Source organism: Colias philodice, chromosome 23 (genome assembly GCF_061535455.1).
Source record: "Colias philodice isolate Cphi_HAF_F1 chromosome 23, ilColPhil1 Martin Lab GWU primary, whole genome shotgun sequence".
NCBI lineage: Eukaryota > Metazoa > Arthropoda > Insecta > Lepidoptera > Pieridae > Colias > Colias philodice.
In genome coordinates, this window is record NC_143108.1 from 2,851,120 (window position 1) to 2,867,701 (window position 16,582).

Below are 16,582 nucleotides of genomic sequence, written 5' to 3' on the forward strand. Positions count from 1 at the left end.
AGCCAATGACAGATTGAACTAAAGCAAAATAAACAGTTCGTAGAATATCACTATCTGCCACATGTCTCAGGTTTCTAAAGACCCATGTAAGTGTTCTAACTCTAGATGATATCATATTATTAATATGTGGCTGCCATGTTAACTTCGCATCTAAGAGAATACCTAAATATTTTAAAGATGTAACTTGATTCAAATGTGCACATGAACATGTTTTATTAATTGTAGGCGAGTTACAAGTATGAATCTTTACTGTTAGATTAGGCTCTTTAATACGGGAAGTAGTAAATTTAATAAACAAAGTCTTAGATGTATTTAAGGTTAAAACATTTTGTTTAAGCCACAGACTAGATTTATGAAGACCGATTTCAGCATTTATCCTAACTTCGTCCCAAGTATCTCCATGGAACAACAACGCAGTGTCGTCCGCATAGGAGATGATTTTACCCTTGTTTAGTTTTAATTTGCATAAATCATTTAAATATACTAAGAATAAGCTGGGGCCGAGTATGCTGCCTTGCGGAACCCCATATGTAACCGCAATGTCGGAACTGATTGAGTTACCAATCTTAACTTTTTGAAAACGCCCAGTAAGAAAACTTTTGAAAATATTCAATTCATTACCCCTTACACCATATCTCTCCAGCTTGTCTACAAGGGTGGGCACTGAAACAGTGTCAAAAGCCTTCGCTAGATCGATAAAAATACCGATGCACTTTTGTTTTTTATCTATATTATTACTTACAAATTCTACCAAAGATCTAACAGCCCCATCCGTACTTTTTCCAGCTCTAAAGCCAAATTGGTTTTCTGATAGGATATTATTCCTTTCCAAAAATTTCATAAGCTGATTATTCAGGACTTTTTCTAATAGTTTCGATAGCGCTGGCAAAACAGAAATCGGTCTGTAATTAGTGACACTATCTCGCGCCCCACCCTTGTAAACTGGGGTAATAACCGATCGTTTATAAACGCTGGGAAAAATACCCTGTTCAAAACATAAAGTTATGATCTTGGTAAGATGGGGGATTAAAATATGTCTTGCCATTTTAATAAATCTATTCGAAATACCGTCCCAGCCAACAGCAGAATCATTCTTAAGATTCATTATTAATGATTCTATTTCTTGTTCATTGGGAGGGAGTAATACAAGAGAGTTTTTGACACTAGGTATATTATTTGTACAAGAGTTATGATTATTTAATGGCCCAGGATGGTTGTTGTTAGTTTGAGATATATTTTGAGCTAAAAGTTTCCCCACGTTCGCAAAAAACGAGTTTACCGCTTCAGTGGCATCAAGGGGATCTCTGTGAGTTTTTAATAATTCAACTGCATTATCATTCTTTCTGTTACTACCGTTTATTAATTTAATAGTGCGCCACGATTCCTTGATATTATTAGCTTTTTGTAAAATCGATTTTTCATAAGCTCTCTTTAGTTTTCTTAGTAGTTGATTGCAAAAATTTCTGTAACGAGTGTATGTTATTTTTAAAATATCGTCGTCAGGATTTTTTCTAGACTTTTTATGTAATTTATCACGGTTGCGTATGCATCTTAATAATCCAGGTGTAATCCATGGTTTTATTATTCTTTTACGACTAGATACAATTGAACAAGTGGTATTTAATTTTATTATATCGGATAATTTATCTGTAAATTTAGAAGCAACTTCTTCAGCATCAGCTGAAGATGATATGAAAGAAAAATCGATTGATTCTAATTGTTTTATGGCGGTGTTAAAGTCAGTTTTAATTTTAAAATTTTGATTTTTGTTATTATGTTTTTGATTATAAGATAGACTGAGGAGGACAGAATCATGATCTGTTACTGACGATTCAATAACTGTGATTATAGCTAATCGGCAAGTTTTGACCATAATATGGTCTAAACAATTGTTAAGCCTAGTTGGTAAAATGTGTCCTGGTAGAAGCCCTAGTTCAGCCATGAAGTTTAAGTAACACGAGCTATTTCTGTCATTGTTATCGGTTTTAATATCAATGTTAACGTCACCAATAATAAATATATTTTTTAAATTTTCTGTTCGTAATAAGTTATCAATAGTATTTATGAAGCTATCAATGGAATAGAAAGATGGGGATCGATATGTGGCTAAAATCTTTATATCAGGTTCAACAGTAATTAATAAAAAATTTCCACCTATTGGTTCTGGTTCCGTAATAGTATAGCAATTTATATTTTCCGAAATGTAGACAACAATACCGTCGTTCTGGTTAAGACATTTTTTAGAAAAGTAACAAGAGTAAGAATCTAGTGTTGGCGGAAGTTTATTTTTATTTAACCAACATTCCGTAAGAATAATGATGTCTGGGTTAAATGTCAATCGTGCCAGATGGCTAGTAAAGTCATCAAAATTCTTGTAGATGCTGCGAATATTTTGAGTGATAACCGTAAGTTTATTGCTCGTATTCTTAATTATATCGATACATTTTTCTGGGATACACCTAAATGATTTAGCTACTGTGACATTATCGATATCATGTGTAACGCTATTTATGGTAGCCATTGGAAATAATGGTTTTATAATACGTCCATAAATAATTTAGGTCTTCATTATTAAATCTATAAATTATATAATATATAATTACAGCTATTGTATACTCAATGATGGCTCTTACAATATTAGAACATGAGTATTATAGTAATGATTTTTATGATAATTATAAGTATTATAGTGTGTGTGTAGAGAGTTGTGTAGTGTAGTGTAACATAAATACAAGCCAAACTTCATCGTAATGCATAATTTTAAACTTATATGATAAAAATCTAAGTTATAAAAGACAATTGTTAAGTTTACTTTACATAGAAAGAAGACAAATAGTCACATGGAACTATTAGATTTTAGCTTTTGAAGATCTTCTTCTGTAGTAATTCGTATATGGGGATCATCAGCGTGTTTCCGGACATAAACCACACCATGTGAAGTCCAACAAAAATTGTAACCATAATTTTTGTATTGCGTTCTAGCCAGGTAATACAATCTTTGTGTTTTGTAGGTAAGTCTTTCAGAGACATATACTGATACTTAATCAAAGTTATCAAATAAATCCTACTAATAGATAATATTATAATTGTTTTTCTGTGAAACTAAAGAGACATTCTCGGAAATGAAAAGTTGTCCTTACTCTATATTTAGCATTTAACGTTGACAACTAATGTAAATACTTGATACATAATTCTTAGTGTCTTTGCTTGTCTATTTATAAAGGCGTTTAAGTTTAGACAAATACTTTTTATTTATTTATTTACTTACTAGCTGTTGCCCGCGACTTCGTCCGCGATTCGGTCGTTTTTCGTCATTCGTCGTTTAAAAAAAATACGTGACACTTTATTTTTGAATGTTCTTAATTGTCTCTTATAAAATTTAACTACATTAAAATTGAATTCTCTGATAAGAAAATCTTAAAATCATCGAAAATCATAGACATCGAATATCTGAGGAAAACATGAATGAATGTGATTTAAATTCTACATTTCTTAGTAATTAAAATAATAATCTAAATTAAATGTAGATTAACAGTTTGAGCGCACCATTATAGAATATGTACCTAAGTAATAAATTACGTTAGTTTACATAGTAACTTTACTAAAAACACGATGACTTTCTTTCGCGCTCGGTACCACAAACTAAACATGTTTGTGGTACGTGGCCCGCGTCACTTTACCCCCCACGAGTTCCCCTCCGTTGCTATGCGAAAATACATTCGTCGCCCTACTGTAGCAAAAATTGTAATACTGCGGCCTGGGCGTTATAACACGCTCAGGGAATTCCTGAGTGCTGATAGACTTCCGTCTATCGGCATTTATACCAATTTTATATTAATATCACCATCTTGAGGAAAAGCTTCTAATGTCGATTTAAAACGCATATATACGGATTAACCTGATGAATTAACATGTTCTAAAATTGTGAAATGAGTTCAGTTTTAAATTCGAGAAATATTGATTTCTTGTATTCGATTATTCGTCGTAGTCGAATACAAAATATATTTAAAGAAACTTAGGTTGGCCTTCAGGCAAAAGGGATCCTATCAAATGATAAACTTGACCTTGTATCTTAAAAGTAAGAATGAAAGGAGCATCTAATAATTGTTGAGCACCAAAGGATCATTTAAAACGCAATACTATAAGAGCTAATATTGTCTAAGAACTGTTTAGATTGCACATGTTCCTCTAAAACTTAAAAGTAGTGATTTCAAAGGTTCCGGCGTATCTTCAAACGAAAGCCGACTCCTTACTCCACTTTAAAGCATTACAAAAAGAACATACTACGTTAATATCGCCTATACAGAAGATGATCTGTAATCAATTGTGAGGTTATAAGCATACCCACTTTTATATTATTTTGTCGGACCACACCACCGAATTTGTAGATTGATCTTCTATGTTTACCTCTAAGTCATTAAGACTATGTCGAAATCTGTCTGCAATAAGACGGGCCTCTCGCTATTCGTCCGTTTAAAGAGACCAATAGTTTCAATTCTTAATCTTTCATTAAGCTTTCATTAAACAAACTTATTAATCGTTCTTGTCTCAAATAATGGTAATATTCGCGTCCCTACTCTAGTCATTGCTTATGCTCATGTTCATCTTCGAGAGATCGAATAATATTATGGTGCACCCTATTATTTGTCAAACGGTCTTCATATTGAGTAAAAGTTTCAGAATTCTCGAGATAAAATATGACGATCGTGATCAGCTGTGAGACGTAATTCCCTCTCAGTGAGGGTTTCGGTCTCACGGGATAGTACAATATGCCATTTGCGATCAGCTGTGAGACGTTATATATACCCTCAGTGAAGGTTTCGGTCTCACAGGATAGTACATGCCGTTCGCGGTCAGCTGTGAGCCGCAATTCTCGTTGTGAAGCGGTTTCAGGTTCGGCATAACACATGTTGTTTTCGGTCAATAGTAAGCCTCTTATCTCTAACGATCCTTGAGAACTCTTATTTCTCATTTTCTTAACTTTGCTCGAATTTCGATATATAAAGATTTTTTAGGTGGCACTGATGCGGGTGAATAAAAATTAAAACGGACTAAGAGTGTTATAATCTCAATCATCATCATCAATACATATAATAAAATTGTGGAAAAGTGATGTCTGTACAATTAAAATATGTAGAAAAAAATTAACAGGTGTTATTATTATCGAGAAATCGAGAGAAACCATTTTTTTCTCTTAAAAGCTCCCCCCTCCCACTTCCCGAACTCCGATTGACCGTAATTTATTTTTCCTTACATTTTTATCATATCCTTTTCTAATGGGTTTCATCCTACTGCGATTTTTTTTTGTTTCAAAAATTATCTACCCTGGTGTATAGGTAAATTTTCCACATAAAATGTCCTTTAAATTATGTCGTATTATATTTTTAACCCCCGACGCAAAAAGACTGGTGTTATGTGTTTGACCGCTATGTATTTCTGTGTGTGTGTGTGTGTCTGTCTATGGCACCGTAGCTGGCTAACAGGTAAACCGAATTAGATGCGGTTTTTTTTGTTAGGCAGAATATTTTCCGACGCTGGTTCTTAGATAAAGTGTATCAAAATTGGTTCATCCACTTATTATACCTACATAGGGGTAAAAGTGGGAATGAAAAAAATGAAAGTTATAATTTATTTTTAAAGATCGTCGGGAAGTTTATGAAATTATTTATTCCTTTTTCTATACACTTTTCTTCGTCTAAACGGTTTAGTTACGTGCTCTCTCTCTCTTCAGCCTTTAGTTACGTGCGTGAGACAGGAAAGATCTAATTTGGATTTGTTTCTGGATTTGATAAAAACTGAGTATCGATTAAGCTGATCAGTGGCTACTGGCTACACCATAGATTATTAAAAACATCCGTTTAAGAAAGGAAGGAAATAGAATTTGCTCCTCTCCCCCCCCCCCTGGTTCCTAAAAAATAATATGACATAATTTAAAAGAAATTTTACGTAGAATTAGTTAGGCATTTCTTTTTTGATTTTCGATATTATATACTAATCATAATTTTTAATTACAATATGTAGTAACTATTTGGTATAGGTTAGGCATTTCATTTCTTGATTTTTTTTAATAATTTGGTACGTAAGTTTTTTAGCTCAGTTTAGTAAGAAATTTTAATAACAATTCTTTTAATTATTTATGGTAGTACAACAGTACAGTATGGTTGTACGTATTTACTCAATAATTGTATGTTAAATAGTAATTCAGCATGGGCGTAGCCACGGTGGGGCTGGGTGGGGCGCTTACCCTGGCTTTGATCTGGTAGGTACTAATTGTGAAGGGGAGTGGGCGTGGGCGTGGGATTGGGACTGAACGTGGCATATGGCGTGGGAGTGCGAGTGGGCGCGGGAGTGGGAGCATGAAAATAAAAATGATTTTTTATTGTTGCCCCACCCTGAGCCCATGGTCATAGGTCCCATAGTCACTATTCCACGCGAACGAAGTCGCGGGGACAGCTAGTAGACAAATATAATCAGAAAGCTAAGCTCAACCATAAAAGATAGACATTTATGATGTCGGGAGATATTTTTTATATAATATGGAGAACATTTCTTTCATACTTGATTTCTGTGTAGCTTTAACCATTAAGATACACGCATTAAGAACGCACACGCGACGAAAGCTTAAAAATGGAGTTGCTGCTCTGCTCACGAATATGAAAAATAATTGTACCAAGTTTCGTTTAAATCCGTCGAGTAGTTTTTGTTTCTATAACGGTTATACAGACAGACAGACGGACAAACATTTTTGACGTCGATGTCGATCTCTAATCACCTCGTGATAGTTATTTAGGAAATATATTTCATGTGCAGAATTGACCTCTACAGATTTAATATAAGTAGGTATACATATATTTAGATTCCAATTTCCACGTAACGTTAAATTCGACTATATAATAACTAACAGACAACGCAGGTTACTCTCGTTTCCGTAAGTTGAGGCGGCTACATATTCGGTCCTAATAACATGATTTTTTGTGAACGAAACGACAGCGCGGTTTAATTCGATGGCAACACCATCAGAAAAAAGGAAATATTTTTAACTTTGAAAAAATATTATGATTTACACTATTAATACTATTTTAACATTAACACAAAATATAAGACTATGAGTGTGTAAAAATAAATCCAGCTAGTTTCACATCACACTTATGTTTATAATTAGGTATACGACATGAAAATATATTAATTACCAAGCAATAATCATACAGATAAATACTGAACAAAAGTATTAACAGTCAAAGTATATTTTTACTAACAACATGTAAATGATGAAGGAATAATAATTATCAACGAACTAACCTTTTTGTATTAGAGTCCCGCCTCGTGATCGAATTATTAAAACACGAAGATTTTTAAAAATGTAACCAATGAACACAATCAATATTAGATTAACTGTAATGGTGTCTAGTTTGACTTAAAATAATATACATCTACCCTCACTTTTAAAAATGTAGTATATTCACACGAATTATATAAGCGCACCTTATAGGGAAGGGAAGATTTATTATGGGTTAAAGAGTTAAATAAATAAATAACATAATTATATTTAAATTATTAATTTTTAACATTGTGTTCAGTAGTGTTAACATGTAAATTGATTTGATTTTTACGAAATCTCATAGATGGCGCTGAATCAAATTTGTCTTTATAGTACTAAGATTCATTAAACAGTTTCTCTGCCCAAATTACGTAAATGACGTAGTTTTTATAGTGTAAAGCTAGATAATAGCATGGCTTACTCAAAAACAACATTTAAACATGAGTCTTTAGATTGTACGCTGTCGTAGTTCACGGAATACGTAAGAAAAGTAAAGGTTCACAGCTCCTCCCCCGGAGGTGATAGCATGATAATATGTTTAAAAAAACCTCACACGACCTGTTAGTAATATTCATGCAAAATTTGAAGTCAATCTATGCAGTACTTTTCGAGATTAGCTCGGACAAACATACAGACAAACAGACAAACAGACAAACAGACAAACAGACAAACAGACAAACAGACAAAAATTCTAAAAACTATATTTTTGGCTTCTATATCGATTATAGATCATGGATTATGTAATCTTTTAAAAAAATATTCAATGTACAGTTTTGACTTTCCTACGATTTTATTATATGTATAGATAACTTATAATGGCCGATAAATTTTAATATAAAACCTTCGTTACAAACGAATAACGTATTTGAAGTGATACAATTTGATAAAATCAAATTTAACATAGATTACTTCCAACAAACATATTACAAACTACTATTCCTTGTAGGGAATATAATAAGAAGGCACTAACAATTTAATTATACCTAAATTATATTCTAAAAAGAAACTACATAATATTATATAGTTACATAGTCAGGAACATTAGCGTGTTAAACCTTATTGTTTCTTGTAAACAATTACATTCTAACAAGAAACCATTATAATGTAACATGGGCTCTATTTGCAATTAAAGCACATGCGAATACTTCTTTAAAACTACAGCAAAAATACTAGTGGCTCAGTGGTGAAGACCTCGAACTTCAAATCGATAAGTCGCGGGTTCGAGACTGTAGGGGAACGTGTAGGAAATAAATGTATGTTGCAATATATCTGCGTATGTTGATAACATCACCACTGTCGGTAAAGGAAAAAAAAACATGGTAAGGAAACGGACATGTCGAAAAATGATAAGTTCGACATCTGAAATCTGCCAACCCGAACTTGGCCAGCGTGGTGGATTATGTTATGGCCTGTACCCTCATAGCAAGCCCGTGTCCCAGCAGTGGGAACATAATGTGCATAGGTTGATGATGGTTGATGAATATTTCTATTTACATGCAATGTATTACAACTACAGCAAAATGGAATCGAAATACCACAATTTACAATACATTGAATCGAATTCGAAAATAGGTCAATTCAATATCGTGTTACCTACATTAAAATAATTACTGGATAGTTATTGGTTTATCTGGATAAACGAATTTTAATATATTATTACCGGTTATTTAATATCGATATTTACACCATTGTTGATGTTGTTATGTACATTATAATACAGTTTTCTGAGTAGAAAACTGTATTATAATGTACATAACATGTACATAAGAATAATTTTTTTAGGATATAAGAGTTTATATCCTAAAAAATTTATTCTAAAGGTAGCATTCGGATCTGGGCTGTCGCGACCTGGCAGCCGCGGCCCTGCAGCCGGGAACATTGTCACTGCTGTGCGGCGCTGCCAGTAGCTTACGGATAACAGCGTCCGCGACCCGGGCAGCGACTGCCACGCGCAGTTGTCAAACAGCACTCAGTCAAAATAATAGTCAAATATACGAAAGCGAGAACTCGTGAAGAGACTGATAGAGGACGAAGAAGAGGATGATCAAATAATGTTGGTCTTACTATCATCAAAGAGGAATAAAATCGATTCATTATATCATAACATTATCCTTATAGGTTTTGAGTCAAGGATCGTAAAGTGGTGGATTTTTAGCAATTAATTCAACTAAAAACTCGTCGTTTTCATCGGTAAACGTCGCCAGCAGCGCGACCGTACTGCTCCCGGAGCGGTCCGGCGGCGCTGCCAAAGTCGCGAGCAGGCCACGCCCCTCGGCCGCGCGGCTCGGTCGCTTGCGTCGGACACTATCGCATACAATTTCCTACGAAGCGGTGCCTCGCGACCACGGTCGCGGCTGCGGGGCAGCGGCTGCCGGGTCGCGACCGCCCAGATCCGAATGCTACCTTAAGTCTCAGACAAGCCGTAATTTATTTATTAATTGTACCTATTAGTATTTACCTTCTCATTGTTATTGTATTTCTCATTGTATTCAATCCGATTGAAAAATTATTTCACTGGTAGATAGTCCATTTATCGAGCCTATAATATAATAATATCAACAGGAGCGGAGCAATGCGAGTAAAACCGCGAGGCACAGCGAATTTTACAAATATTCATATAAAGGTTTTGAGTATTCTTTTGATCCTTTAAACTTAAAGTTTGCACTCAAGTTTGTTTGCAATCTTGTAAATTACTGATAGAGCATCAACCAGATTGTATAATAATATCTACTTCACTTTTTATTGAACCACTTATTTTTTAAATTCATGGCGATAACCGTTTGCTGTAGATTGCAAATGGAGTTCTCAGCAAGCACTTTTAATTTAGATCTTGAAGCCAGTCTGGATTTTAAGTCTTAATTAATCAGTAGGTATTACCTGAACTATGTATATTTAAATATACATGTATTGTGGTTAAAATTAGATTTCATTTTAAAGTTCATAAAAGGGCGCAGTAATATAGCACTGCGCCCTTTATGAACATAAAATATTGTAAAACGAAAACATTATAATATTGTAAAGTGTAAACAACGAACAACATATTTTAGTAAGAGAAAACGCACTGCATATTCTTCAATCCATTTATGGTATATGCAAAAGAAAATATAAAAAAGTTTTTAAATTAAACAGCTAAAACATATTTCAGAGAACTTCTTTAAGTAATTTTGTATGCACCACTCTGCGTTAGAAATTTTATTTGTTTTAGACTAAGTAACTAATATCCCATGTGTAAAAGTAATTGATACAAAATTGATTACATAATATCAGACTAAATCACTTCGGGGAATTAATCCTGAAAATGGCTAGACCTTGGAAAGAGGCAACGTACAATGGACTGTAAATAATGAGAAACCATAATTCTATTAGTAGTCCTTATTTAATAAAAGCAAAGAAACACTTTTATTATACTATTCTACTATACACACGCATATTTCTACAACAATTTGAACTTTTCTCTGGTTTGGTTTATCGGAGATAAATAACATCTATACAAGAAACAAACTTTTTAATTGTATTCATTTAGTCTAAATCAATCAATCGATTAACAGCCATGGTAAATGGTCTTAATAATTTAGCTAAGATATAAAATATTGACAGAAATCAAGATAAATATGTATCATAATAATATTAAGTTTAAAAGTGCAAATACAGAGTTTGCCGGCTCTTCTCTGGAGAAAATGCTTCCCGAACCGTTGGTAAATGTTAAATTATGTATTTTGACGATTCAAAAGCACTTCTGAAGGAAGTCTAGTTGAATGAATAAATATTTGAATTTTCTATAATTCCGCTATTCAAAAGCATTTCTAAAATAAGCGAAGTTAAATAAATAATTCATGATTATTTTAGCGACATAAGTGACCAACAGTCTCTGGTTTCAAATATTATTGTTCTAAAAGTTGCCACTATTTTTGTATGTTTATATGTTTAACGACGCTCGTTTTGTGCTTTATTTGAATTGATACAGTGATATCATAATTAAAACCTTTCTATAATTATAGGAGATATAATAAATTTTATATTTAGTGCATGTCACTGTACAAAATATATAGTCGTTATAAGTTTATTACTATTATTTTAGAAATTATAAATAAGTATATCTTCGTATCAAGGTATCTTTACAATTTAACTAAATATAGATACTTATAAGAGCATACATATTCTGTTTATCAAATCGTTTACCATAGATCATTTCTTCATTTGTTTCTGACAGATTCGATTCTTATGAAAGTTGTAGCAAATATTTTTCCACTAAGGCTACGTCTGTCTGGCCAACAATTTTACAATACAGATGTCATTGCATTCACTATGTCAAAGATACATGATACCTTAGATTACAAAATAAAATACAGATGGAGCATGTCAATCATTCATCGCCCTTGTCAAAGAAAATACGAAATCAAAAACGAATACGTTCCTCCGCTAGTGCTATAGCGATTCTAGTGTCATGCAATACGTCAAAAGGGGTTTGATATTTTAGTAAAAAAATGCTGTCTTGTGATATTAAAACGCTGTAAAACTTGTACCCAAAAACAAACAAAAAGATAAAACATCGTTTTACAGATTTTCTGTAGATTATTTGGCTTATTTAATTTCGTATACAAATAATAATTTTACAAATACGAAGGAATTCAAAACTTCAACGTATGCTGCCAGTATTTTGAAAATGAATTTGCCATTTTTAGGGGTAAAATGGTTAAAAGATATTCGGGGTAGTGCTGTTGGATTTTTCGATCGTGAATGTGATTATTTGTATAGTGCAATAAAAGTTCATGGTCATTATTAGATTATTTTAAAAAGCATTATACATTTTTTTGTTACTTTTATAAAAAGCGTCGTTTTCGCTTGCGATTTAATTCATGTGAACACATGATGGATATGATGAAAATAAAATGTCCCGCATTCTCGACTAAAACCTACCGCTATTCGCATTCATATGTTTTGAAAAATAAAAACTTTTTTTAATGTAATTTATTTAATAAATTTAATGTAATTTACTTATTTAATAAAAATTGAATAAAATTATTTTGTCCATGTATAACTTTAGTAGATAGGTGATAAAATAATTTTTACAATATTATAAAATAATATCAAAAACCCGAATTTATATTAAAATAAAAATTAAAACATGACTGCTAATAATTTATGTAGCCTACGTCACTACCACCACAGCTACCTTCATAATTCAGATGATTGCAATGACACCTCATAAGTCACAACTCAAAATCGATCCAACAGTTTATACTGCAGGGCGTGTCAAAGAAATATTATACATACATACCTACACTCGAAAAACATAACCCTCTTTCTTCCGTAGTCGGGGAAAATTTTGGGAAAATTTTCAATATCTGGTAACATAACACCCACACAGAAGCACCGTGTACGTACAGTGCAACGGCGAAATGACAGCACACATAGCTTTATGGAAATGACGATAAATTATTCGGTTTAGTTCGGCAACGCTCCATCTGTCTTTTATTTTGTAATCTAAGCATGATACATGCATGCACATGGCATATGCACATTGCATTATATGACAACCTTTGACGTCCTATAAGATGTCTTTAAAGGCAGGATCGAGGTAAGGTGATAAAATTTATTGCGTCTCGAATATTTCGTGATATTACTCAGAATTTCTCTATATTCAGTTATCGCATTAAAACTAGATAAGATGACTTCTTACACGTGGATGTCGAACTTATTTTTATTTTTAATGCTTGATTTGAATATAACCGATGTCATATCCTCTTCTACCTATTGAATAGCGTCGAGCTTTAAAATTTATTACACAATAAATGGGCTAACGTTGTGATTGATAACCTTCCACGATTTTGGTACATTATAAATAGGAATAATACGTAAGAAAAACAATTAAATATTTGATGCGCTACCTTCATGAAAACCAATTTAACAAAATTTTCAATTGTTATTAACAAACTTTAGTTGACGTTTCTTGAAAATAAATATCAATTGACGATTTATGAAATAGATTTTTTAATTATCTGTAATAATTTAGGTACTAAGTGCATGCCAAAGCATTGCACCCAACAATCAATTTAATGGTTTAAGTAAAGAAAAACATCTACGCGTATTGCGTGCTACGGAACGGTTAGACTAATAGGGTAGGAATAAAAAGTAGGTCGAACTTTTATGTGGAAAAACTTTTTAGAATAATTTATGTGTCAACGCTACATGTGATTTGTGAGGACGAAAATTTTATTCGTGGTTACTATTTGGAAGTTGTTACGATTGTTATGACGTCATATATCTGTGTGCTGCAGTAATAGAATATAATTCGCTTTTTCGTTGGAGAAATTGGTGTTTATGAATTTCCGCCAAGAGATTAAAGTGTTAATGGATAATGATTACATTTATTATAAGATAATAAATATTAAAATACATACAAGATAAGGGAAGCCTCCGAGGGAAGCATATAAAAATAAAATTCGTGTTAGCTTAACATAATAATACATAGCTGCATAAAATGTAATTTCTGTAAGATATAAAAGTTCTTTCTTCAAATTTTAATCTACTCAGACTGCGGGTAAATACGTCGACATAAGTAAGTTATAATTAAAGCCTTGAAAATAAACGCAGGAGTGCTTTAATTATTGAATTATGAAGATTATGTTTTATTTAATATCATTCAAAGAATAAAATATTTATAGCTTTAAAAATAAATCGCAAATTTGACAGAAACATCAGCAAAAACGTTTAAAAAACAAAACACTAGCCTATGTTCAAACATATTTAAAATATTTTACAAACATATTCTATAATTTAAGGCAAAACAATTTACGACAATGTATAGTTTAATTAACTTCCGCATTATTAGAATTTTATTTAAACATAAGTGTAACATAATACCACAGTATAATACTATGAACATAATTATTTAGCGTAGGTACGTCTCTACTGTTTAAAAGGTGCATTATGATTTCATTGAAATTGATTGCCTTAAAATTTACTGAAAGAATAATCGGGAAATCTATTAAGCAAAACCAGCGTTCTTTATTTCCTTTAAACTTAACGTTGAAAATTTTTCCAAAAAATATAATCAACGTCAATCTATTTTGGTTTCTATTGCAGAGATTTTCCCTTTGAAGGCTTAAGCCATAATCCATTACGCTGGCCAAATGAGGTTTGACAGATGGAAACATTTTGGTTCATGTATTTGCAGATTTCCTCGTGATGCTTTCCTTAATATATTAGACTAGCTTCCGTCCACGACTTTGTACGTGCATCCCCGTTTTTCCTAGTTCCCGCAAGAATTTCGGGAAATCCTTTTTTAGCGGATGCCTACGTCCTAACATCTACCTGCATGCCAAATTTCAGCCCGATACGTCCAGTGGTTTGGGCTGTGCGTTGATAGATCACTATATCAGTCACCTTTGAGTTTTATATATAGAAATACTTATTTTGTATCCACATAATATATTATATACATACACATATTATGTTATACCAATTTTGGACAGAAAATATAGAGATAAATCCGGTTATTATGATGACAAATTTAATTGAAGTTGGTAAGTAATTATAATCATTAAGCAAGCTATTATACTTGCTCTTTAGGTATTTCTTATGAAAACGTGATAATAAGTAAGTCAAAAACCGATTTTCATTATATATAAGTAGTAGTATATATAAGTACCTACTATGAATATACGCAATAACTCTTTCCTTTCTGAAGAGATTTCCAAGAATCTTTTAAGGATTCTGCACTCCAAATGACATGAAAGGAACCGTATATGTAATCTCTTGTGTTCATCTATTGGGAGTCCCTTTTCGCAGGAATTGAAAGAGAAACTCATGTTTTGAAAACAATTTTCGCTTGAGTAATTGTTAATTAAAGTTTTCAATTATATTATTGACTTTATGACCTTCAATCTAAAAAGGATGTTTTCCATGTTTTCACATGTTTTATTCAATGTAGTGTGATAGTAAAATATAGCCTTCCTTGATTAGTGGAAATCTAAGATAAAAATTTTTCAATCAGTTAATGTTTTCCAAACAAGAGTTTTATCTCTTAACTCATTCAAACACACATTGAAGCAAAAGCTCTTAAGCTTCATAATAATATAGATATGAAAGAAAAATGAATTAATTTTTTATGGCAGAATAAGCAATATCACCACCCAATCACCGCCATAAACACTTTTTACACTGGTTTATGCATCTGGCATCTAAAAGATGAGTACACTCTTTTATAAAATGTCACAACATTATTAAACGCTTTTCCTTATACACCACGTTCATAAGTCTACATAATACTAAGGCCGTTTCCTGACTCCAAGTCAGTTATACGGAATTTCCGTTATATCCTAACAAGGAGTTATTATATTGTCAACGGTTTGATACACATACGCATTTTAAAAATATCATTGCGTGATATTATAATCATTAGAAATTAACACCACTCGAATATATTTATGATTTATGTTTCTACGATGCGAGAATATGTAGGAATGTGACGGTTGCACACTACCGGCCACATTGACGAAAATATTAAGTTTCATACAATGTTATGTTCGTTTGTTATTAATAGGCTTTTTTAATTAGCATTTATTTGCGATGTCACTTGATCTAATGTTTTTAACATGGTTTTGAGTTTAATGAAGTCTGGTTCGATGTATAGTTTGATTTATAGGGAACACTTAAATTTAGTAAAGACGAATTATTATAAAATTGTTTCGATTTCTCGCTTCAATCTCTATATATAAAAAGCTGGACTGGACTGAAAGCTGGACTAATTTTGATAATTATTTTTTGTCTATTGCTATTCATTGCTATTAGTTACTTTCAGAAGGATCTTATGAAAGAAAATCTTTGGTTTTCACTAAAAATAAAAAAGTGAAAACCGGCTCTTAAATTGACAGAACAATGTTTAACAGTTTTATATAAATTGCACACATTGCATTAGTTGATGATTTATTAAGCAACTGATTAACATTCATGTTTCACAATTACTTCAGTGATTTAAACTAGGTATTAATTAAAATCCAAACTTACCATTTAGCTCTCATCACCTCTTATTAAAAATATCTGCAAATTAACAACAATTCACTACGACAGACATAATAATATGTAAGAAAGTGAACTGTCACTGCGCGTATTAAATAAATACGGAGCGTAAGAGAAATAATTAACCAACCCGAGATTTTACGTTAACAAACGGAAAGTAATCGAATGTACACGCAAGGAAAGAAAAGTGTTACCAGCTAGCTAGGAACACGTTGAAAAAATAACGCCTACACGCTGCACAGT

General features: G+C 32.3%; 2 protein-coding genes across 2 annotated transcripts in view; both read right to left on the minus strand.

Moving 5' to 3' along the window:
• Nucleotides 1-16,546, minus strand: part of Osi5 (Osiris 5) — a 29,547-nt gene extending 13,001 nt beyond the window's left edge. Inside the window, exon 1 of the mRNA XM_089710022.1 lies at nt 16,328-16,546. The gene's annotated coding sequence lies outside the window, so the exon portion shown is untranslated. The remainder of the gene's footprint in view (nt 1-16,327) is intronic.
• LOC149477918 (uncharacterized) overlaps nt 1-16,582 on the minus strand; it is a 600,334-nt gene that overhangs the window by 171,981 nt on the left and 411,771 nt on the right. The window lies entirely within an intron of this gene.